The 25407-nt window shown below is 30.3% G+C and overlaps 1 long non-coding RNA gene across 2 annotated transcripts in view; it reads right to left on the bottom strand.

The window, feature by feature from the left end:
- LOC146999230 (uncharacterized) overlaps positions 1-25407 on the bottom strand; it is a 328052-nt gene that overhangs the window by 226658 nt on the left and 75987 nt on the right. For both annotated transcript variants that reach the window (XR_015039558.1, XR_015039557.1), the window contains exon 2: positions 5043-5180. This is a non-coding gene — a long non-coding RNA (uncharacterized LOC146999230). The remainder of the gene's footprint in view (positions 1-5042; positions 5181-25407) is intronic.

A 25407-nucleotide genomic window follows, 5' to 3' on the forward strand; every position in this document is an offset into this window, starting at 1 on the left:
TTAAATATCACGTTCTTCGCATTTAAACCATAAAATTGAGTTCAAGGGCAATATCGCAAAATATTTTAAAATTGAGCGTACGTATCTTTAGAATTTCCGATACAGAGTCTCGCGCGCTGGAGATAAAAATGTTTTTCTGTACAACTTTGCCATATTTGCTTTGAAATCCTTGAGTTTGTTAATCAAAAATTCGTTAAAGTTTTACAAAATATGAAATCGATAATAAAACAAATTTCAAATTTCAAATTTGGGCTTCCACATGCCCATATTCACAGTAGGATTACGTCCTTCAAAATTCGACGGCTCTATGTAACGTCGTTTTATGACAATGCGATAGATATATATATACATTTATGCAGATTTTTCCTTATTTAATTTCTTCAAATATAATGCAGCACTCTAACATTTGGTGGCAACAATTTGAAAAGTGAAACGGACATTTATAGTGAACATAACAAAAAATCGCGAAACGAAAACAATAGGTCCTTCAGGGACAAAGCCCCTTTGGACTAATAATGTATTTATATGATGCATATTATTTATATATGCAAATAAAAAGTGGCAACTGATAAGCTATTTTGTATTATACTTGTTATTTCATGAAGAGTTATACTAACTTTATTTTTTTGATGAATGTATATATAACAATAGACGTGCTTTTTAACCAAATATATTAGAGAAATTATTGATATTTTATTATTAATTTTACTATTGCTTACTTGTTCTTTGCTACTTCTAATAAATAGTACTATATTTAGAAATTATCATTTATTACTCTTTATTTACTACTTGTACCTATTTAGTAATACTAATATCTTTTTACTCCTAACCACAGAGAATGTTTACACATTTTTTAGAAAGATTCCTGCAAAGAATTTAAAGAAAAAGGAAATATTTTAAAATAACAATTTCCGACAACAACTTATTTGAAATGAAAAATATCGTCTGCTGCTGTTAAATTAGTCTTCTTTCAAAATGTTCCATGTGAGCTGTGTCTTGAAGGATATGTTTTTGCGCTTTCCCAAGAGAAATGTTCCTATACCATAATTTAAAAGCGTTTTGAAACGCATGGTGTAAAATTTCAATGTGCAAAATAAGCAACATTATTAATCGGAAAGTAAAACGGGCCGTCAAAGCTTTACTTTCGCACGAAAAGAAGACTTCAAACAAACACCTGACAAACGTAAGAGCACTATTTCTATTGCTTTTAACGTTTATTGGTAACAAAAGAAAGTCCACCGACACAGAAATCAGTTGCAAAGTCTTTTAAATACATCTGTAGCAACAATAAATAAAACAATGAACCAAGATTTATAACTTAAAAATGCTGAAAAAGATAATGTTCATCAGCTTTTTCAGAGGCATATGGCTCGACGAAGGGCAATTTGTAGAAACCTGTATGGAAATTATTTTCAGGATATAAATCGAAATGCATTGTGATCCTTGATGAAGCATGCATTCACCTAAATGACTACAAACAAAAAGGTCCATTTATTATCGAAAACGAAGAGAAGAAATATACAAACATTGTTCAATCAATGCAAAGGAAGCTTCAGTAAAAGGTTTATATTTGTGGCAGAACAGGAAATTATCGCAAATCTTAGAACAGGAAATTAAAAATTAGAAAAGTGGAAAAGATATTAAGATCAATTCAAGGTACTATTAAGAAAAAGTGTTACATCCGATATTTAAAGAAGAAATTCCATTTCGCTCTCCTAATGACTTTCAAGAAGTGAAATTTCATCGATATGTTCGACTGAAAAAAGAATCTGCATGCCAACCAAATGGCTGATTTCCTTGTTTTGTACAGAACCAATTCTCTTAGAAAGTGCTCCACAAAGGCATCCCTCCCCTTAGGCAGATAGCCCTAGTGTGCTTTTCCATAATTAAATGAAGCAAACCTTGTTTTGTACAAAGCTCTACTGGAAAGCGGCTACATATAAATACATTAATACGTTCGGTATATGAAATTATACTGTCTTCAAACACTATTCCTTCTTGTGTATCTCTGATTAAGCTAAACATTGAGCAACATTGCTTTCAGGCCATTAATGCTTCGAAGCCAGAATCATCACAAAACAGGCTAATTTTCTGAATTGCTCTATGTAGAGCCTAAGGCTTTATTTTGGCAGAAACGCAACAAAGGCAAATTTTGTTAACACTACACATTATTTCAATTGTCATTCTTAAATATATAATAATTATCTGTATATATATTTTTAATATAGACGCAAATTATAACTTTTCAAAGTAAAAACATCATGCAGCCTCACGGCCTTTAAATGCCGTTTACTTTTAACCTTTAATGAAAACCCTAGAGTAGAAACGTCAAAAATATGTCTAGTTAAAACTTACTTAACAGATGATAAAAACTGAAGAGTCTTCAATCAGTGAACGTCGAAGGTTAGCAAGTTCCGTATAATATTTTATCCCTTAAACGATTCTTTTTTTTTTACCTACCAACTCGTTCTCAAGCTGATATATCCATCTTAACTTTTAGAACTTGTATCATCATGTTCAGTTTTCAAATGCTTCTAAAGAAAGATGTAATTTTCGATGAAACTGCCTGACTATTAAAAGAAGTATTGATGAATACATACGGGAAAGAAAAGAAGTATAACCGAAAAAATGTGTGTTATGAAGATGATACTTTGCTATTAACATGGAAAGAATTAAGATAGAGATAAAAATACATCAGTATAAAATGTTATGTAAATAAGTATAGTATAAACGGTGTTTCACAGTAATTGAATTTCGAATGGGGATTATTGTATTTGAACTGAACAATATTACTTTACTCTGGGTACTGGTTTTGCATTTTGTATGCCGTAATCCTTGTAAAATATTGTTCTATTTATAGTTTAAATCCTAGAAGACCAGCTTATGTAAATACGTTTCATATGAGGTTTTTTATTTTTTAATCCATAATATTGCATAGAATTCACCAGTAAGACTGAAAAGAAATTTCAGTAAAAAATCAGGGAAAATGTCGTATTAGATTTATTGATAGAAACAATACTGATACGAAAGATATTTACTTATAACTAAGTAAGCGTTAAGGCGTTAAACAACATTTGCAGCATGTAGTAGGTAACTGCTAAATTATATAAAATTTTTTGTTGAATTTCCTATTGAATACATAATTTTTATTATTATAGTTACAGATTTATTAGTATTCCTTTTATTCTTTTCTATGCATCAAGTTATGATCATCATACATTGTGCAATAAATTATTTATTTTATTTTTCTTCATTACTTCTAAATTTTATGCTCAGGAGTTATAAGCTTATATAAACTGCATAAAAAGCTTTGTTTTCAGCTATTACTATTTTTTCAATTATTCTCATGTTTTATGAATTCAGCATTTATTTAGAAGAAAACGATTAAAAAATTTTAGCAGATAACCGCTTTAGAAAAGTGGTTGTACCGTGTTTCTATAATTCTAAACTAAATGAGTGGACTGTATAAAAAGCGAACTAATAACTTTATTAACCATAATTACTGCATTCAATACTACTACATGCCGCTTTAGCCGAAACCAGTCGCCAAGTGCATGATCTTTCTCTCTACAATAGGTGGAGTTGTATTCTAACTTAACATGCGGCCACCCGTTCAAATTCCAAATTTAAATATGCAGATTATAAAATAAAATTCAACAATTTCAAAAACAAACAAGTCTACAGTCCAAATATGAAATTTAATAGTTATTTTTCATCATTATTATAATATAAAATAATATAAACACATAATCATGAAATATAGTACAAAATAATATAAACATCATAAAAAACAGAACTAATAAACGGTGCTACTTGCTCTCTAAAATAATTCTATTTCAATATAAACCATAATTTTCAATAATGACATAATAATGTAAAGCTAAGCATTGTTATTCTGGATAGGCAATAAAAATTTTACTGTTTCATCGAATATATACACCGTTTGATATTTCACTTTAACAACTCTAGTTTTATTATATAATTCTAACTAAAGACCATTTAAATGGGGGAAGAGCATTTTCCTCTAACAAAACTAGCATATTTCCTTTAAGTTTTTATATTAGTAAACCACTTGGTACGTTGTTGAAGATGATTTAAATAATCAGATTTCCAGCGGTTCCAAATAATTTGAATGAACTTGATAATTGGAATTAGACAGTCTTTTATCTACAAGATGAGATAAATCAGGTTCGGGATGAGAAGTAATTTGACGTCCAATTAAAAAATGACCGGCGTTAACTCCTCAGGACCATTCGCATCTGTTGCCAGAGGTAAAACTGGACGAGAATTGAGAATACTTTCTATCTGTGTGACAACAATTCAGAACTCTTCTAAAATCAATTCATATCTGCCGACTGCACGCTGAAGATTAAAAACTTAATACCTGCTTCCCATAAACCCACCAAAATTTGGTGCCTTAGATGGAATTAGTTTCCAATGTACAATCTCAGATATTAAGGAATCTGCTATATCAGAATTAGATTTAAGGACTAAGCTATGCAATTTTTTTTTCAGTTTTTATTTTGCATCAACTATATTAGTACCGTTATCTGACGTTATGGTTATTACATTATCCACGTCTATCAATAAATAGTTTAAGAGTAGCAATTGATGAATCTGTGGTTAAATCAATGACTACCTCAAAATGCATTACTTTAGCAGCTAAGCATATGACATTTAATTGGACGTAAAATAAAGCAACGTACACTTTTGCATAAATACATTTTACCTGATGTTTATACTGAAGTGAAAAATATCAGAAGAATGAAGCCCACACGTAATAAATACAAACCCTGAATTGTCTTTCATCAGGTAAATTTTCCTTAATTTTTTCACATAAAATTGCTTTAACCTTACAACATTTTACCCATTCATGTACATAAATGCTACATCTCGAGCTATATTTCGAACTATATCTCGACCATTAACAACCCAAACTGCTAACCTGATGTAATAATACTTACTTAAATTACTTTTAGAAGAAACACAATATTATTTCTCAAGGAGAGAATATCTATATCAAAATTTGTCATTATACATACCTGATGGTGATTTCCTCAGGGTCATCCATTAGTTAACATTCAGGAGATGAAAAATGAGCAGTCGCCTTCTCCAGGAATCGAACCACGGGCTTCTGAAATACCGGCTCAGTGTGCTGACCACTACATCACGAAGGCACGCTAAAAACGCGGGAGAAATGCCTTATAACTATAAGAATATGATCTAAAACAAAGGAATGAAAGTTTACATTTATATTAAAATCGTTGCGCTTATGTTTGAGTTCTTTGACGTATTCCACGTCAGCCATATCAGATGAAATTATTTCACAAGGTTTCGGTTCTTTTTAACTTACTAACTCGCCCCACTATGTAGAAAATCCTGAGATTCTACTTGATATCAAATCGACTGGATTATTATGAGTCCTAATATTAATACCTCTCCTGGATAGCGGACATACTGTTAATAACAGACACTGTATTAGCAACAAATGTCTTCAGTTGATGAGGTTCGTTCTATATCCAAGCTAACACTATTGAATAATCAGTGAAGTAATATACCTTGTCTATAGGTAGTTGAATGGTTTCTAATATGCTTTTCATTAGTTTTGCAAAGAGGACTGTGTCATAAAGTTCCAAGATAAGAAATGTAATTGACGCCAAAGATGAAATACAAGATCTGTTGTAGATTCTGAAGTCTTGATGAATATTCATTCGAAGAAGGCATACAGCACACGTAAATTGGAGCACCATAGGCTTTCTGACAAGCATCACAGAATCCTATTATTTTTATTTGCTGTACTCCATTGGTTAGAAAAAATATAAGAATGTGATAATGGTTGACTAGTTAATTTTAACCGTTAACGTATAAATAATTTTAAGCAAATTACATTTTACTTAATATTTTCATTGTATAACATGAAAAATACCTAAATTATTTTAGAGAAATTTTGGTTTCGTCTTGAGAAACCGAGAAAGCGATTTGATTGCTTATTAAAAATCTCCTACAAACGAGGAAAGAATTATTGTATTCAGTTTAATGTTATAACACAGAAGCGAAAAGTTTCACCATTTTATTTAGTAACACTAGACCAACGTTTCAGCGTAGCGTGCAATGCTCAGTGATTTCGCTTTCGTTACTGCGGAATATAAATCACTTTAGAGTCAAGTAGTTCATTATGAAATTGTGAACCTCTTTTAAAACGTTGAAGTCAGGGAGCTAATGAGGAAAGCTTATGAATATTTCTGTTGATGTAAAGTGACGACACGGTCGAAACAGTGTCGAGTGTTATCTTTTGGAAAGAAAGAATATATACGGAGACTTGATAAATATATTTTAGATTTAAAATATCTGAAATGTTTTAAAATACATCGTGCTACAACGTCATTTTCTGTTCGATGACAAATTTGAAAGGTCCTTGTAATTTCGATAGTTTCACTTAGAAATCAGGAATGTTGGCTAGTAATATTTATTAATTTAAAGAACATTTTGTTGCATTGTTTTCTTTCGTTATTTCTTAAAGAAAGTTGTATAAAATTCTGGAAATTGATTTATGAAAGTCTGGGCGCATATACAACTGTAGTGCAGATGTTCGTAATTCTAATAATCTGGCTGATAACGCTGTTAGTAATTACGTTTTTAGAAATACTGGAATTCCAATATACGAGTCTGATGCGAGAAAGATAAAGTGTTTCTTTATCAAAAAGTTTAATTTCTTTACAGTTTAGAATTTTAAGGTCAATGTAAATTACTTCGTATTATTCGATTTGGTTTAATTACATATGAGTTTTGGATAAATATTAGCTCTTTGAACTAAATTAAAATTATTGAAATGGATAAGGCCATCAATGTAATTAAAAGTTTTCATCACAATGTTTTGTAAAACTGAACTCTTGTATTAAAAAAATATACTACAAACAGAATTTGAATAATATTTATGGGAGTACCATTAATTTGTAGGAAAATTTTATCTTTAATTTGATAAAATTCTGGAAATTTTGAACATTTCATGTAGGTAATCCAATTTAAATATATTATTAAGGATATTATTATGTGCTGGAAATAATTTGTAAAGTTTAATAAGACTATTATTTATTTCTTTCAATGAAAGGTGTAAACGGTTTCAAAATAATAACTGTTAATATCGTAAATGTAATAATTTTATTCTTATTTTTAGTAATATAATAATGGTTAGGGTATATTTTGGAATAATATGCAATTTAAAAACACACTTTTTAAAACACAATTTCAGACCTCAAGGTCTTTATATGCATATATTGTTACTTTTATAATTTTTTCACCATTGTCAATAAATCTGAATTCATTTGGTGCTTTATGAAATTTTGGAAAGGCGTAAAGATTGGAAAATGTGCTATAAAATGCTTAATAGAAAATGTAATTTTTGTAGAAGGCACTGAGCGTTTTACAATAGTTTTCTTAATTGCACTTGGAAGTTTCGCCTGTTATATCATTCTTAAGTTCTGTTTCAATTATTCCATATATACAGACACCAAAATATTTCAATAGATAGACATCAAAATGATGCTAAAATTATTATTTGCTTTGTCTACAGAAGTAATAATTGAAAGAAAGTCTCTATAATATGAACTAATTGAAAGTCTTTGAAAGTCATTCGAATGTCTCTCTTTTATGAACTAATTGAAAGTGCTTGAAAGTCATTTGGATGTCTTGCTATTATGAATTATTTTTAGTACATTAAAAATTTTTTCTGTTAAAAATGTTTTGTACAGTATACAACATTAGCTCAGACTAATATTTTGTTATCTTTGTTACATTAAATTCTAGTCGTAATAAATGAATCTTTATTTTTGAGGAAAATGCTTCTAATTAATTAAATAGGTCTTTGATAGTAATAATAATAATAATAACTTAGTGTTTACGCAATCAAATTGTGAATCGGAATTCAAATTACTAAGACCAAAGGTTTCTACCATTAAATGAGTTTCAGAAAGCAATAGGCCACTTTGATTTCCTGATTATTATTCCAAGTGTAGATCAATTCTAACAACGAATGGAGCCAAAGATTCAAAGGAAAATGTTTTCAAAGCTCTCACTTAACAACATCCTCTTTAAAGGATATTTTATCCTCTTTTATTCAGCATCCCTAATTTGAGAACCCCTGTCTATTTGACAATCGCGCAAAAAGATGTTTTCTTTTTTCCAAAGCAAAGTCCATTTAACTAATCTGATCTTCTTCTCCCCGTCCTCCACAAGCTCTGAAGAGATTTAACTCATTAGAACACAAAGAAAATAAATAAATTCCTCTATGACAGGGAGAGGGGAGAAAGCGTGAACGAAAAAACATTTTTTCAAGGATCCTTTGGCCGCAATCTTTTGTCGTTATTCTTTCTCTGTGTCTGCTAATCTATTCACTACTAGGCATCAAAATTACCTGTCTTTTGCTTTAAAGAACTTGAAACAGAACAAATATAATATTTGGCCTTCCCTAAAGTTAGATTGCTACAAAAAGCTGCAAAGAACTTTAAATCTGCAGTCGAGTTGACTATCAAAATCTGAAATTTAAAGAAGCACAGGATTAAGCTTTTAATTCGATCTATCTTTGCTTGGTGGTTTAAATATTTGCTGTGTCGTATAGATGTGTTACACAGCCAGTCATTTGAGATTAATCTAATTTAAACAAATGGAGCTATGGGAACGGAGAAACTTATATTTTATCAGAATATGAAGAAATTGTGATTGACGAGAAGTGTAGAAATTCGTCATTCAGAAACCCAGGAGACTGACTCCGAAAATGAATTGGATAGAAATCACAAAGTTTCCGTCAAATAATCATTCAGTTAAAACCAGAACCTCGATCATGTATCAAGATCTTGTAGTACGGTCATGTAGTATGGTCATGTGGCACGTTCTTGTAGCACGGTCATGTAGTATGGTCATGTAGTACGGTCATATCTTGTAGCACGGTCATGTAAGAGGTACAAGTAAAAGATTACAAAATTCTGGTGGTGAAAAAAACAAAAAATAACTTGCAGTGTGCCCAAAATAAATTTAGGCAGGTTAAAAATAAGTAACATTTTTATTATTCATAGAAAGTGTTCCAGAATTATAATGTCACAAAATTAAAAAAAAATTAATAAATAAAAATCCTTTTAAAAAAAATAGACTTTTTCACATTAGCCAAGACGAAAAGCTGTGGAAGCTTACAGACAGGTTGAGAATTTGAGCCTATGTTGAACTTTCTATGTGCAGTTACAGCTTCCCCGCTGGTAGTATTGCATTTCTGACTTTGGTGAATCGACTCGGATAACTAATTGTAGGTAGTAAAAAACAGGTGCAAAGTTAAAATGGAGAGCTAAAAGGCTACTGAGAATTGTCTTAGAAATTTGATTTACATGTTTATCTACCTTCCATATCTTATATATAACAATAATTGACATAAGATATATAGAATACTTATTTACCAGATGTGACAATCTATCTAACAGGAATGCACAAATTAAATAGACGCAAATAAAAAATCTTAGAAATCAAACTTCAAATCTAGAAAACTGAAGCAAAAACAAAACAAAAAATGATAATTCTCTGAATTTTTTAAGAGGAAAAACTAACAAAATGAAAAAGTACATTTTACAAACAATAAAAACAAAATTTAAAGAAAATATTGAAGGAAACTTTAAGAATTTTTTTAAGTTATTCTATTAAGGTATAATCTGTTCTGAAGCGAGTCTAAACGAAATGTACTTTTTAATTACTAAAATTATAATAAGTAATATAAATACTAAGTATAAAGAAATTGATTTAATCCACATTACACTTATTATTAATATAGTTCTTTATTTTTCTATTTATTACCTAAAAAACTGCATATAATATCGTTCTAATTTTACTTGTTACTTGTTTCCTTCTTATGATACGATATGCTTAAATCCGAAAAGGAGGTGGTTCCCAGATGCGAACAATTGCACATATGTAAATATTCTCGTTGTCTGTGTTACTATAAAAAAACGACCAGTTCGTATTCCATCCTATTATAAATTTAAGAGGCAAAGAGGTTTAGCTACTAGCTTATTTTCTTTCAGATTCCCATGTTCCATTTCTTATTGTTTCAGAACATTTTTAAATAAAATGTTTTCCCCTATCTTCTAAATCTGTGCTAATTATATTCATTTTTCGTTTCTAAAATTAAAATATATTTACGCCGTACAAAAGCAGCTATGCCAGTACTCATCTCAGCAATACAACTACACCCCTTACGCTTTTTTACTTTGGAATATTTGTTTCCAAGTGTATCAGTTAGATGGTGTGTGGTGGTGTGGTGGTGGTGTATTTAATTATGGCAAAGCACACTAGGGCTATCTGCCTAAGGGGAGGGATGCCTTTCGTGGAGGACTTTCTAAGGGAAACTGGCTCGTATACACGTTACACATGGGGAAAACCACGAAAACGCCCATGCAGCCAGCCCGTTCGCGGGATTCGAACCTCGGACCGAACTACCAGTGTTCAGCGTCTTTACCGCTCGGCCGCTGGTGGGCCCGTATCAGTTAGATGAAAATGCTTGTTTCCTAGTAATTGTTCAAACTTGAAAATTCAGTAGGTAAAGTTTATTTCAATATCACTGTATCTTTTTACTGTTCATATGGTTATTTAATTTGCTCAGTTGTTTAATGTTATACAGTGTCTCAAAAAAGTGATGGGACACTTGTGCTTTACAAAAGGAAACTGCAATAAAATAAATTTAAAAAACATGTAAAATTTTTTGTGGGTGTGTTTCATACTTAAATTTAGTAACAATTATTACATAACATACATTTTCTCAAAATATTAAAATATTAATTTAATAAAAATACAATTGTTTAGAACGGAGCAGAAAATGGCTCACTTAAGTGATGGGACACTTACTTTTCAATCAAATATTTATCCAAAAATTTTACTTTTTAAAAGGTTTTAATATTTTGTTGGATTTCCTTTTACTTTTAAAACATGATTTAATCTTCTTGGGATGGATTCAACTAATTTTTTTTTTTTTTTTTGTTATTTCTGGAGTGATTTTACCCCATTCTTCTTGAAGCACAGATTTTAATTGTTGTTTTGAAGAAATGGTGTGTTTGTGAATTCTTGATTCCAATTCTTGCCAAATATTCTCTATGGGATTTAATTGTGGAGATTGTGGGAGTGTTTTTATTATTTCAGGACAGTTATACAGCAGCCAGAGTCTAACGTTCAAAGCACTGTGCTTGGGGTCATTGTCCTGGTAGAATATAAAATCGTTATGAAGGTTCAATTTTCGTGCTGAAGATTTCAAATTTTGATTTAAAATGACAATATACTTGTACTGATCCATTATACTTTCAATAAAAACAAGATTACCAACTCCAGCGGACGACATACACCCCCAAACCATAACTCCTCCTCCACCATGTTTTACTGTGGGCACCCAGTTCTGTTTGCGAAATTCTTCCCTGGGTTTTCTCCACACCAAGATTCACCGTCAGAACCAAATATATTAAATTTACTCTCATCAGCAAATATAACTTCATTCCAGTAATCAGAATTCTTATTTATGTTGGATTTTGCGAAAGCCAGTCTGAGTTTTCTATTCGTTTCACTTACGAAGAATTTTTTCCTGGCTGCTCTACCGTGATATCCAGTAGATCGAATTACTCTTCTAATAGTCTCAGAATTAACAATTACTCCATATAATGCTTGTAAATCAGCAGCAACTTTAGGAGCACTCATTCTTGGATTTTTTTTAAACATTTCGAACGATAATTCGCTTTATTCCATTGGATAGCTTTGATGGTCGGCCAGGTCTTCTTTTATCCTGAATCATATGATTCTTTTTATATCGTTTAATGATATTGAAAACTGTTGAAATGACTGACGTTAACTGTTTCAGTAGTTTCTCTAATAGATTTTCCACGTTCAATATGCAAATTAATAACTAACAATAATATTCCAGGCAAAGTTTCTTTTCGTTTAGCATTCATGTCTGCACAGAGCTAAAAAACACAAAAATTCCAAAACAAACTGGAGATAAATACTGCAGACGATTTTAGAAATTATTGGCAATTGCTTTTGAGTAAAAATAAATACCCCAAAAGATATTTTTATTGCTTACTTCAGACGATTTTTGTTGCATAGTACGTAGTGTCCCATCACTTAAGTGAGCCATTTTCTGCTCCGTTCTAAACAATTGTAGTTTTATTAAATTAATATTTTAATATTTTGAGAAAATGTATGTTATGTAATAATTGTTACTAAATTTAAGTATGAAACACACCCACAAAAAATTTTACATGTTTTTTAAATTTATTTTATTGCAGTTGCCTTTTGTAAAGCACAAGTGTCCCATCACTTTTTTGAGTCACTGTATATTTAAATTTCTACCTGCCATTTGAAACGTGAAATTTGAAATTTTCTTTTTTTTTTTTATCTAGAATTCGAATCCATTGGATCGGGACAGTAGACCTTTTTCATTTTAGCTTATTAACAAATTTTAGTTTTTCGATAAAACCTAAATTTTGAAACTTAAATTTTGGTGTCTTTTTATATTTAGCCTTTAAGGTTTAATCTCTGAAAGAATTAATCTTATTATATACTTTAAGTTTCTTCTAAAATCAAAATTTTGAATCTATTTGGGACTTAACCTTTTTTTAACTTTGACATTTTATCTTTACTGGCACTTGACTCCTTGTTTAATACAAATTTTGCATTTTTATATTTGCAGTACTTAGCCAATTGTTTTCTATTTTTTTAACTTCTGTTTTTCCATTTGTCTTTGTTGTAGTAACTTGTGAAGTTCTGCTTGCTTGGTATTACAATATTTAATATATTTAATCGTTTTTCAATTTCTTAAGTATTCTTGTTTTAAAATTTAGATTTATTACCTATTTCATATTACTTTGTATTTAAATTATTCTTTAAATTCTTTAATTTGTTCTTAAATCTGTATTTTGTTTCAGGGGCTTTATTTTAAGCATTTAAATGTTTAAGTGCTGACTTATGCTCATTTGATTACTTTTATTTCAAATTTCAAAGGTAATGTTATCATTTTTTAAAACTTTTCTTTTGCATATTATCCAGCAGTGTTGCCAAAACTTTTTCAGCTAAACTTGCAAGCACGGCAAGAATCAAAAGTCATAAAAAGTAGCATATGACGTCAGATAATACGGTATTTTTGGTGACATCATACTCACATGATCTCAACATGTACTCACATGATCTCAACGTCATCACAAATTTAATTCTCATTGGTTCCGTAAGTTCCGGACTGTAATTCATTTTTTAGTCCTTTTGATTAGTTTTGGCGGAAATATTAAAACTTTATGGCTAATTACCTGCTGTTTAAACATTATTTTTTCTTTTAATTAATTCTAAATTTTAATTTAGCTTTTTATTAGCCCAAAGGGAAGTTTGCCCAGAAATGCTATTAATTTCGTTTTGTTGCGTCGGTTCAGTATATACGGCCTTCCGCTTTTCAAATTGTTGCCACCAAGTATTAGAGCCCTGTATTATATTTGAAGAAATTAAGTAATAAAGAAAATGCATGAATGTATGTATGTTTCTCGCAATGTAAAAAAACATAGGTACTTAGCGATATCAAATTTTGTCCACGTAGTGCTTCACTCGAATATTTGGGCTGGAAGCAAAAATTTGGAGTTTGAAATTTGTTTTATCATCTATTTCATGTTCTGTAAAGCTTTAAGGAATTTTTGATTAAGAAACTCAGCGATTTCAAAGCGAGCAATGGCAACAGTGTACGGAAAAAACATTTTTAACTCCAGCGCGTTAGACTGTATATCGGAAGTTCAAAAGATATGCTATTTTTAAATTATTTTGTGATATTTCTATTGAATTGAATATTATGGTTGTGCAAAGAAAATTATACTTAATAAAGAAAGGTAACACACAAAACGTTAAAAACTGTCCCTTTGTCGTAATATAAAATCTGAAAAGCCTCGAGATTTTGTTTTTTAATTGTATTTAAATTAATGTTTCCTTATTCATTGTTAAGTGCTGTTTCGCGTTTACACTGTTGGCTCTTTTAGACTAATATTTCTGATTTGGCAGTTTGTATTTCTAATTCATTATGTTTTATTTTAATTGTCAATGGTTTTCAATGAGTTTCATTTCTACTTAGTAGTTTTTTTAATTCATTAGATTTTGATTGCTAATAAAATCTCCGTTCTTTCATTGCTAAATTTCTGTCGATATTTCGGAAATGATTTTGCTTTGATTCTTGAGTATATCAATTGTAATAATTCTTAACAATATTAAAATTATCAGAATAAATTTCGTTTTTTCTGTGTTTGAATACCCTGGCTACAAATCACTTCGTTATCATCGTAGATTTGGGACAGAAGTTTACTTAAAAACAAAATTTATAAAGCAGCAAAGTGATCAATATTACTATTAAAGTGCTTAAATCTGTTTTACACTCTTTTCCAATGCTTTTTCGTATCTTACGGAATTCACTTATCTATCATAATAGAATATAATCTTTGATCCAAGAATCCATAAAAATATTGTTTCGTCTTTATTTTTACCAAGAAGGGCTAATAGTCTCGAAACGGCATTTTGCTCCGGTTCACTATAAACAGTATGTCACTTTTTAAATTAACACCACCAAATATTATCGTCCTGTATTATGTTTAAAAAATTAAATAATGAAGACTATACATGAGTCTATGCATGTTTCTCGCATTGTGAAAGACGCAGATCCATCAGATTTTGAGTAACGTGATCCTCTACGCGAACAGGAGCCCATGGAAGCCCCAATTTTGAGTTTCAATTATTTTGTAAAATTTATATGAATTTTTTATTAACAACCTCAACGACTTCAAAACGAGAAATGGCAACACTGTATGAAAAAACATTTTTATCTCTAGCACACAAGACTACCTATTGCAAATTCAAAAGATATATTGTTTTTAAATATTGCGTAATATTGCTGTTGAGTTGAATTTTATGGGGTTTAGGTGAAAAGAACGTAGTATTTAATAAATAAAGGTAATACGCAAAACGTTCAAAAAAGGCCTCTTTGGGCGTAATATAAAATCTGAAAGCATTGAGATCTTTTCCCTTGATTTGTTATCCTTTTTGTTTTGCTTTTCATAAATATCTATGTGGCGAGGGTACGGAGATTTCGTTTCTTTCCAATGTCCTTTTTATTCGAAGTATGGAATTTAGGAGTTCAAAATTCCCTTTCGATTTTTTGTTTCGGCTTAAGTGTGCATTGTTACCTGGCAAACTTTAAAGAATAAACAAAGCACTCAACCAAATACCTAAAAACACCAGTCACTGATGCTGAAAACTGTTTGCACCTGCTCTATGATCTCAAGACTGCTAGATGCTAACTTCTGTTTAAACCTAAATTAACCTTTTTTAGTCATTTACTTTAAAGTAATTTTTGTAGATGCATTATAAGTTTTTACGGTGCATTAAGAATTTTAAAGTCGAAAATGTACCACAAGCAAATGATGGAGTAGCAAAAATTTAGCAAATTTGCATAAACATAAATTTAGTCGCACAGATTTGTTAAAAGTAGCAAATTTGCGAAAATCGCACAGTCTGGCAACACTGCCATCCAGACATATTTCATGAATTTGTATAATCGTTTCTGATGATACTAGATAAAGACCAAGGAATTATCAACCTTTTAGCTCAAAGGGGCAATTTTCCCAGAAAGATTATTAATTTCGTTTTGACATTTTGTGTCGATTCACGGTAAGAGCTGTTTCATTTATCAAATTGTTGCTACCAAATATTATCGCCCTGTACTATATTTAAAGAAATTAAATGATGAAGAATCTGAATCAATGTATGTATGTTTCTTTCCTTGTTATAAAACAGCTGTACCTAGAACCATCAAAACATGAATAACGTGATCTTCCATAGAATATAAGCATGTGGAAGCCGTAATTTGAATATTTGTTTCATTATCGATTTCATATTTTGTAACATTTCAACGAGTTTTTGATTAACAAACTAAACGATTTCAAAGCGAGTAATGGCAACACTACGGAAAAAAAAACATTTATATCTCCAGCGTGCGTGACTCTGTATCGGAAATTCTAAAGATATGTTACTTTTAAAATTATTTTGCGATATTGCTGTTGAACTGAATTTTATGCCTTAAATGCGAAGAACATGATATTTAATAAATAAAGGTAACACACAAAATGTTAAAAAAACTCCCCTTTGGATATAATTTAAAATCAGAAAACTTTCAGATTTTTTTTTGCTTAATTTTTTTTATTTTGTTTTAAATTTACTTCTGTTGTACGTTTGATTTCCAAGGTGTTGCTTTATATATATTTTTAGTTGAGTCTACCTGTTCCATAGACCTGCCACTTTTGGTTGATGTATATTCTATATAATTTATATCATAATTTAATGAAATTAATTAATTTCGAAGTATTTTGAGTGACATTAAAGGTATTTGTTTAATAAATAGCCTTCAGTTTTCTCTCTATATATATAATACTCTCACAAGATAAGCAGAAAAGCTTTTTTATTTCTAATTGAAGAAACAAAATCACTAGAATTTTGTCAAAATTACTAGAACAAATAATTTTATTTTAGTTTTTCAATATTGAATTAAACGTTGGCTGAAATAACTCAAGTGATTATTTTAACTTAATATATAATATTTTTGACTTGACAAGATCATATCAATATTTATACTCCAAGCAGGTTTCTACCAAGTTACGCTTTTAAGTGACAACTAATCACTTTAAGAATAAATTAAACAGGAAATTCTCACTTGGGATCATAAAATATGTAGTCCTGTGCGAAGCAAATTATCTTTGTGCAAAATAGTTACCGAAAATGAGATGTGTTCATTAATTTTGTTTGTTGATTGCATCTCGAGTTGTTACAATCTGCAGCCACTGGATTTTTGCTTCCTAATGGACCCATTAATTTTACACTATTCATACAGAGTCTGAAATTATGCAGTGTACCCTTTCTTAATTCTCTTTCTTCGCAGCATTCCAGGCACAATAAGCGAAGAATTGCAGAGAGTAATTCTTGTTTTTCCTTTCGGATCTAAAATGCCATCTCTGGTCGTTGCTAGGCAACAAGTCATCGAAATTATGTGAGTTAATATCACCTCCAAGAGTAAGGCATAAACAAAAATGGCTCTTATCGGCGCATGCTAGAAGAAATTAAGATTTAGAATTGCAAAATAGTTGCGAACATAGTTTCAGACTCGTTCTCAATTAATTTCTCGTTTATGATGTTGGGAAATGAAGGAATGGAAAAATAATAGGGCAGAACTTTTAGGTGATAGCGATTTAAATTTCAGTTATATGTTCACCGAACTGAAAGAAATAGTTTTACGGTAAAAGCAAAATTGAAGAATGTAGATAAAAAATTAAAAAAATATAATTAAATTAATTAGGGGAAAGATTAAAACTTTGAAATTTAAATTCAAGATTTAGGATCCAAAAGTATAGTAAATTGGTGCAACAGTTGATGAAATTAATCCATAAAAAGATCTAAACAGCATTCTTCGCAGGAGATATATTTTATTCAATAACATAAAATTATAAATTTATTAAATAACATAAAATTATAAATTTATTAAAATAACATAAAATTATAAAGTTATTAAATAACATAAAATTATAAATTTATTAAATAACATAAAATTTTAAAAAGAATTTTTATATAGTTAAAATTATAAAACAATAAAAAATACATAAAATTATAAGCCGCCAAGACGGTATGGTGGTTAGAGCAGCCGATTGTGATATCAAGAAGCCCGGATTAGAATCCCGGGGTTAGAGCCGAAAACATCGCGGCTAAAACATCGCGGACAAAAACGTCGTGGAGAAAACAACGCAAGGCGAAAACGTCGTGCTACAAAACATCGTGAGAGAAAACATCGCAGTCCTAAAACATCGTGGTACAAAACTTCGTCGTTGAAAATAAAGCGGTTCAAAAACTTCGCAATTCAAAAACATCGTCGTCGAAAATATCGTGGTAAAAAATAAAGTATCTACAAATCATCGCATGACAATAACATCGCAGACATGCTTTTTTCATACATGCTTTTCGCAAACATGCTTTAATAACTGTAAATGGATATTCCCATAATGATTTGTGAGCGCAAGATGGAAAGAAGGATAATTTTTACTTTCACATTTTTTTATTAACTAATCAGTTTTTGCTGAAAAAGTAAGAACGAAACAAGCATAGCAAATTAATGCAACTTATAGCAATTAATAGAATTTTAAACCGACATAGTTAACTAACAAAGGCCATTAATAAATAATTTTATATAAAGTTTTTACTGGTAATTTTTCATTAAAAGTATAAGCTATAAGTTACATTTAATTTTCTATGCTTAATTTTCCTTCTTACTTTTTCAGCAAAATTTGTTAGTTAATGAAAAAATGTAAAAGTAAAAATTATCCTTCTTTCCATCTTGCGCTCACAAATCATTATGGGAATATCCATTTACAGTTATTAAAGCATGTTTGCGAAAAGCATGTCTGCGATGTTATCGTCATGCGATGATTTGTATATACTTTATTTTTTATCACGATATTTTCGATGACTATGTTTTTAAACTGCGAAGTTTTTGAACCGCTTTATTTTCGACGACGATGTTTTGTACCACGATGTTTTAGAACTGCGATGTTTTCTCTTTGCGATATTTTCTCCCACGATGTTTTGTAGCACGACGTTTTCACCTTGCGTTGTTTTCTCTACGATTTCGTCCGCGATGTTTTCGTCTGCGATGTTTTTGCCGCGATGTTATCGGCGGACACCGAATCCCGGAAAAGGCATGGTTTTAAATATCCAATCCCTTCACAGGAGGCAAAAGTACCCTCTATAGTGAAGGTGTATCTATAATATAATAATACTATTAGGTGCTTATAATATAAAGTGACCACCACTTCTGGCCTTAGTAGCGGCCAAGGTGAAGTGGGCTGAGGGCCCGCCACTGAGAAAAAATATGTAAAATTAATAAACTTGTAAACAGTTTGTAGAAAAAGTATTGTTAGTCCAAAGGGGCAATTTGTTCTGAAGGACTATTAATTTCGTTGTGACATTTTGCGCTGTATCACTTTTCAAATCGTTGCCACCATATAGTATTATCGTTCCGTGGTATATTTAAAGAAATTAAATAATGAAGAATCTGCATGAATGTATGTATGTTTCTCGCATCGTGATAAAACAACGGTACCTAGAGCCAACAAAATTTGAATAATGCAATCTTCCATGGAATATGGACATGTGGGAGCCCTATTTGAATCTCAAATTTGTTTTATTATCAATTTCATATTTTTTAACACTTCAGCGAATTTTTAATTAACAAACATAGCGATTTCAAAGCGAACAATGGCAACACTGTACGACAAAAGAAAAACATTGTTATCTCCAACGCGCGAGACTCTGTATCAGAAATTCTAAAGATATGCTCAATTTAAATTTATTTTGCAATATTGCTGTTGAACTGAATTTTATGGTTTGGAGACGTATAACATGATATTTAATAAATAAAGGTAACACACAATACGTTAAAAAACCGCTCCTTCGGACGTAATTTAAAATCTGAAACCTTCCAGATTTTTTATTATACAATATTTTCGCTAATTTGTTAGGTTTTATATTAAATGCGTTATGGTAATGTTCTTTGCACAAATTTAGACAGAGATTTCCGTTGATTCAAAATACGGTTTAGCAATTCTTTGTTTTAAAAATGAACATATTAATTTAAATACATATTTAGTTTTAATATTTATTTTTAATATATACACATTTAGTTTAAATACATATTTAGTTTTAATATTTATTTTTAATATATGCATATTTGGTTTTAAATATATACATATTATATATATTATATTATACTAAAATGATATACATATTTAGTATAATGTAATTCATTTTCATAAATTATGAAAATTTAACATGCACTAAAAAAATACTTGACAGTTCGGTTTAAAATGTCCTATTTTTAAATCACCCATTTTATTTCAAAATTTGGAAAAAACATACACATATGTTTCTTTACCATAGTGCGTCTGTAGTTTTAGTGGATAGGATTTATGATTCTGATACGTTTCATTATTTTCTGGTTATGTCCATTCTGCAGAAACAAATTATCATCAGTACCATTATCAGGTCAAATACTGAGAATATATTGATATATTGACTGTATGTCTAAACAGAATGAGTAGGATTCTTTATTTTAAAGTGAAAAATTAAATTTTAATTTATTTTAAAGTGAAAAATTAAATTTCCCAGTTCACTATTAAATAAGTAAGTGGAATACAGGAATGGTTAAGGCATGATTCCTTATATCTCTATGAAATAAACGCTAAGAAGTTTTCTCATGGAAAAATTGTGATTGTTCAACGAAATCCAAAGCTAGAATAGTTCAGTTGTTGAAAGATGTTCTTAGCACCTGGAACGAATATGAGCACCTGGAACACCTAATAGTATTATTTCTAATAGTATTATTTTAGTCTTGAATTTCGAATTTGTTTTATTATCTATTCGTTAAAATTTGAAGAGGTTTTGATGAAAAAACTCAACTATTTCAGTGCGAGCATTAGCAACACACTATGCTGAATAAAATATTTGTATCACCAGCGAGCGAGACTATCTATTAAAAATTCTACTGATATGCTGTTTTTAAATATTTTTAACCCAAAAGAGGCCTTATCCCAAATCCACTCGAAACGTGTGTATGTATATGTAACTGAAAAAATGCTCTTTTTTGCTTAATATAAAATTTGAAAGCTTTCAGACATTTTTATAGGATTTTTACTTCCTTGTACGAAATAAAGGAAACACTGCAATAGCGAAACATTTCGTGTACCATATTTCAACAAAAATATCCATTTTGACCGCTATCGAATGCAATTTAACGATATTTTTGCTTGACATCTGTATGTAAGGACAGAATAAATTACTCTTTTTCTCCAAACGAATTATAAAACTGATTTAAAATCGATTCAAAAGAGTTTTTTTCTTTGAGTCTCTAACTACGGACGTATCTATGCAAGTATCTCGGATAACTCAAAAACGATTAGCCTCAGAATGTTGAAATTTTGTATATAGGATTGCTTTTATATATAGTTTTATAGTTATATATAATTTTATATATAGTTTCAATACAATTAAGAGTGGAAAGCTAATTTTTTTTAGAAAACGAAAATAATTTAGAAACTCTTGCCTATTGAAAACTTCCCCTACACGAATTATGCATGTACATTTAAAATAAACTATATGCAATCTATCAAAATATAATAATAATAATAATAATAATAATAATAAGCTAGTAACTAGCAAATTTTAATATAACTTACTTAGAACTACATATTTGAATTCCTGAGTGTGGACTAGCATTTGCTAAACTAAGTAAAGTTGAGTATTTTGTTACTGCTAACTGTATAAATAGAAGGCGGTAATACAATGTAAAGTTGAATGTTAAGGTGCTACCTGGGAGAGCTATTGTAACAATCAATGCTGTAAAATTTAATGTAAAATGTAAAATGCTTGTTTTGTGTGCAAAAATGTTGCTAACTTTGAAGGACTGTTAAAATGTGTAAAAAACAAAAATTTGTGAACTGCTACTATTTGTGAAAACAGATGTTGTAAACTACTAAAGATGTAAAAATTTGAAAAAAAAATCTTTTAGTAAAATTAAAAATTCGAATAAACATTTTAAATGAATTAATTTAATTTGAATTTGAATATATATTTTCATATACCCACTCCTTGGCTCGGTGAGCTCAGTTTTTTTATTCTCATATGTTGATAAATTTCGCATCTTTTGCTTTAAAAATGATTGAATTATGTCGTTCTTATCTTTCGGTTACGAGTTTTATGCCTTTTGTTAACCTGATGCAATAACTGTAGAATTGTCAACAATTTAAATGTTGCCTTAGGCGCAGATAAGAGTAATTTCTGTTTAACATGGCACCAATATTTCTTTACGTTTGAAACTTAGCAGAATAGTTGATTTGTTGCCAATCTAGAGAAACGAAGCTTCGCAACAACCAAAATAACGTCTTCTTTTATTACATAGATAGTTAAATCATGATATATCCATTCTAGTTATTAAATTTATTAAATTATTCCATATATTGACTCATTAAAGCATCCACAACAAATTAAGTCAGTGTCTACGCCTTGAGTGTCTTTTTGCGAAGTGAGACCAAAAGTAAGCTTTCAGTTTTGTGCACCGAAAACTCTGGCTTCTTTCCCGCTGACCGAATTACTTGTTTTTTTTTTTTTTTTTTTTTTTTTTTTTTAGAAACTCTAATTTTAGTTGTAAAAGTTGTTCTTTAAATTTTTAACTGTATTTGTGCTTCATATTTTTCTATATTTTGCGATTTTTAATAAAAATATTTTGAGGTTTTATGTAATTTTGCCTTGTCCCGAAGTGAGAACTGAATGAATTGAATGACTGACGCGCAAAAAATATCCCTTTATCACTATGTCAGGTGTGTATATATTTCTAATACTCTCACTTGGGTTATGTAGGTTACAGCCGAAAATATCGCGGCAAAAACATCGCGGACGAAAACGTCGCGGAGAAAACAACACAAGGCGAAAACGTCGTGCTACAAAACATCGTGGGAGAAAACATCGCAACGAGAAAACATCGCAGTCCTAAAACATCGTGGTACAAAACATCGTCGTCGAAAATAAAGCGGTTCAAAACTTCGCAGTTTAAAAACATCGTCGTCGAAAATATCGTGGTAAAAAATAAAGTATCAACAAATCATCGCATGACGATAACATCGCAGATATGCTTTTTTCAGACATGCTTTTCGGAGACATTCTTAAATAACTGTAAATGGATATTCCCATAATGATTTGTGAGCGCAAGATGGAAAGAAGGATAATTTTTACTTTCATATTTTTTATTAACTAATAATTTTTTGCTGAGAAAATAAGAAGGAAACTTAAGCATAGAAAATTAATGCAACTTATAGCACTTAATGGAATTTTAAACCGACATAGTTAACTAACAAAGGCCATTAATAAATAATTTTTGTAATGCTTTTACTGGTAATTTTTCATGAAAAGTATAAGCTATAAGTTGCATTTAATTATTAATGCTTAAATTTCCTTCTTACTTTTTCAGCAAAAATTTATTAGTTATTTAAAAAATGTGAAAGTAAAAATTATCCTTCTTTACATCTTGTGCTCACAAATCATTATGGGAATATCCATTTCCAATTATTAAAACCCGAAAAAAGAATGTCTGCGATGTTATCGTCATGCAATCATTTGTAGATACTTTATTTTTTACCACGATATTTTCAACGACGATGTTTTTAAACTGCGAAGTTTTTGAACCGCTTTATTTTCGACGACGATGTTTTGTACCACGATGTTTTAGAACTGCGATGTTTTCTCCCACGATGTTTTATAACACGACGTTTTCTCCTTGCGTTGTTTTCTCCGCGACGTTTTCGTCCGCAAAGTTTTTGCCGCGATGTTATCGGCGGACACTGTTATGTATTGCTGCAGCCACGTTTCAAAGGTTTTAAAGCTACTTTTTTTAATGATCATAATATAAGGCATATAATAGGCCAAATGTATATTTATCTACCTAGATGACATGATAGCTACTAGTGACACGATTGATAAGCACATTAAGAATCTCTAAGAAACAGTTACGTTCCGTCTGAAATTAAGAGCTTCCAAATGCAAAGTCACGGTGAGAAAGCTTCAATATATTGGGTGAAAAATATCACAGCAATGGATTGAAAGAGCTGAATGCAAAATAATCCAAATACAGAAATTATCGGCGACCAAATAATGCAAAAAAAAAAAAAAAAAAATTAAAATAGTGTTCTTGAAGTTAGAGAGACCGTTTAGCAGCGACTGCTGACCGTTCCATTAACAGGTACGTTTTCGTTATGCACTTATCACGCATTTTGGAGGGTTTTAAACTATAAATACACAATTTCATATGTTAAATTAAACACACACATAAAAATATTTGGGTCCCCAGATGGCGCTATCATTGGGCCTCGGCATGTGCTGGCTAAGGAATTTAATTTGGCTCCTCTCTCACAAGTGCCGAAAAGCGCGGCACGTGCATAACGCAAAATTTTCACTATTTTTGCCTTACTACTAAACTGACTTAAATAGACTTAAGCATTTGCTAGCCGTGTTTGTTTGTGTTATGGGAGGGCCTTAGCAAAAACTTATTTGTCTAGTGAATATCATATTAAATTTTACTTTAATTATTATGTTATATTAATTCCGTAAGTAGCGGAGGAAGCAAATTAATGTATCTTTACCACCATCATGTACGAAATTTAAAATATAATCCTTAAATGCTTCTAGCTTACTTAATACTGGGCGAACACTAAATCCGAAATCATTTTCTAAAAGCAAAATAATATTAATAATGATAATAATAACAAAAACAAAATTTGAGTTTGAAATTGATATGAAATGAAAAATGGAAGTATATATTCCCATTCGATTTTTTTCTTTAATATTGGAAACAAATTTTATGACTAAGCGTTCTATGGAGTTTTACCCCTCTAAATGTACACGCACAGACTAAATCAGAGAAATGGGAAATGGAAATAAATAAATTACAAAAAATAACTTATATGACGTCAAAAGGGATGAAAGAGGCCGTACATCAGACATAGTGAAGAGCTAAGTGCAGATTATGCCGCTAAATGAACCGTTATGAACACTAAGAGAGTACAAGAAAAAGTTACATTCACTGCTTTCGAAAGTCAAGTTTAGTTCAACTGTTATAAGAAGAAAATTTTTCCGATAAGTTTGGTTCAGAATGAAAGAAAGGCTCCCCTTTCTTCATTGATTTTTATACTGAACTAAATGCGGTAGCTGAAGAACAATTCTCACTTCCTGCATGAAGTTTTGTGAACATTAAATGTTAAGAGAACGGGAATAACGAAGTCGATATGCCCTGGTAAACTTCTGAGAAAATTACGATATTCCTAGCGCTTTTTGATTTTTTTGGTTTCGGGAGCTTAAGCAGTCTTAAGAGCTAAGCTGTCTATTGGCTTGAGCTTTAGAACAGAGTTAATGTACTGTATTACAGCGAAACTAAGATACAATTAATGGAACGAGTAGCTATTCTTCTTTTACTGAAACAATTTCCTTTCAATAAACAAAAAGGAATTTATATTAATATTTTAACGAGTTTTTTCCATTAATTATTCTTTTCAATTAAAAGAGAGAGTTTTCATTTAATATTAATTAACATGAAGATGAAAAACGTGTTGAACAATAAAGTTTGCAAAATATGTGATGGCAAGCGGAAACGTTCAGACGTCCAGAAGACAAGGTTGAGCTCCTAACCGATATGGATATTATGTATATTTTGAGTTATAATACGTATTTTCTAAATGTTGTGAATCATTATTATTATTTGTACTACAAGTTGTGAAAAAATCGTAATTA

The sequence above is a fragment of the Stegodyphus dumicola genome, chromosome 1, assembly GCF_044657685.1.
Source record: "Stegodyphus dumicola isolate Sdum_Otavi_A_Nest chromosome 1, ASM4465768v1".
Classification (NCBI taxonomy): domain Eukaryota; kingdom Metazoa; phylum Arthropoda; class Arachnida; order Araneae; family Eresidae; genus Stegodyphus; species Stegodyphus dumicola.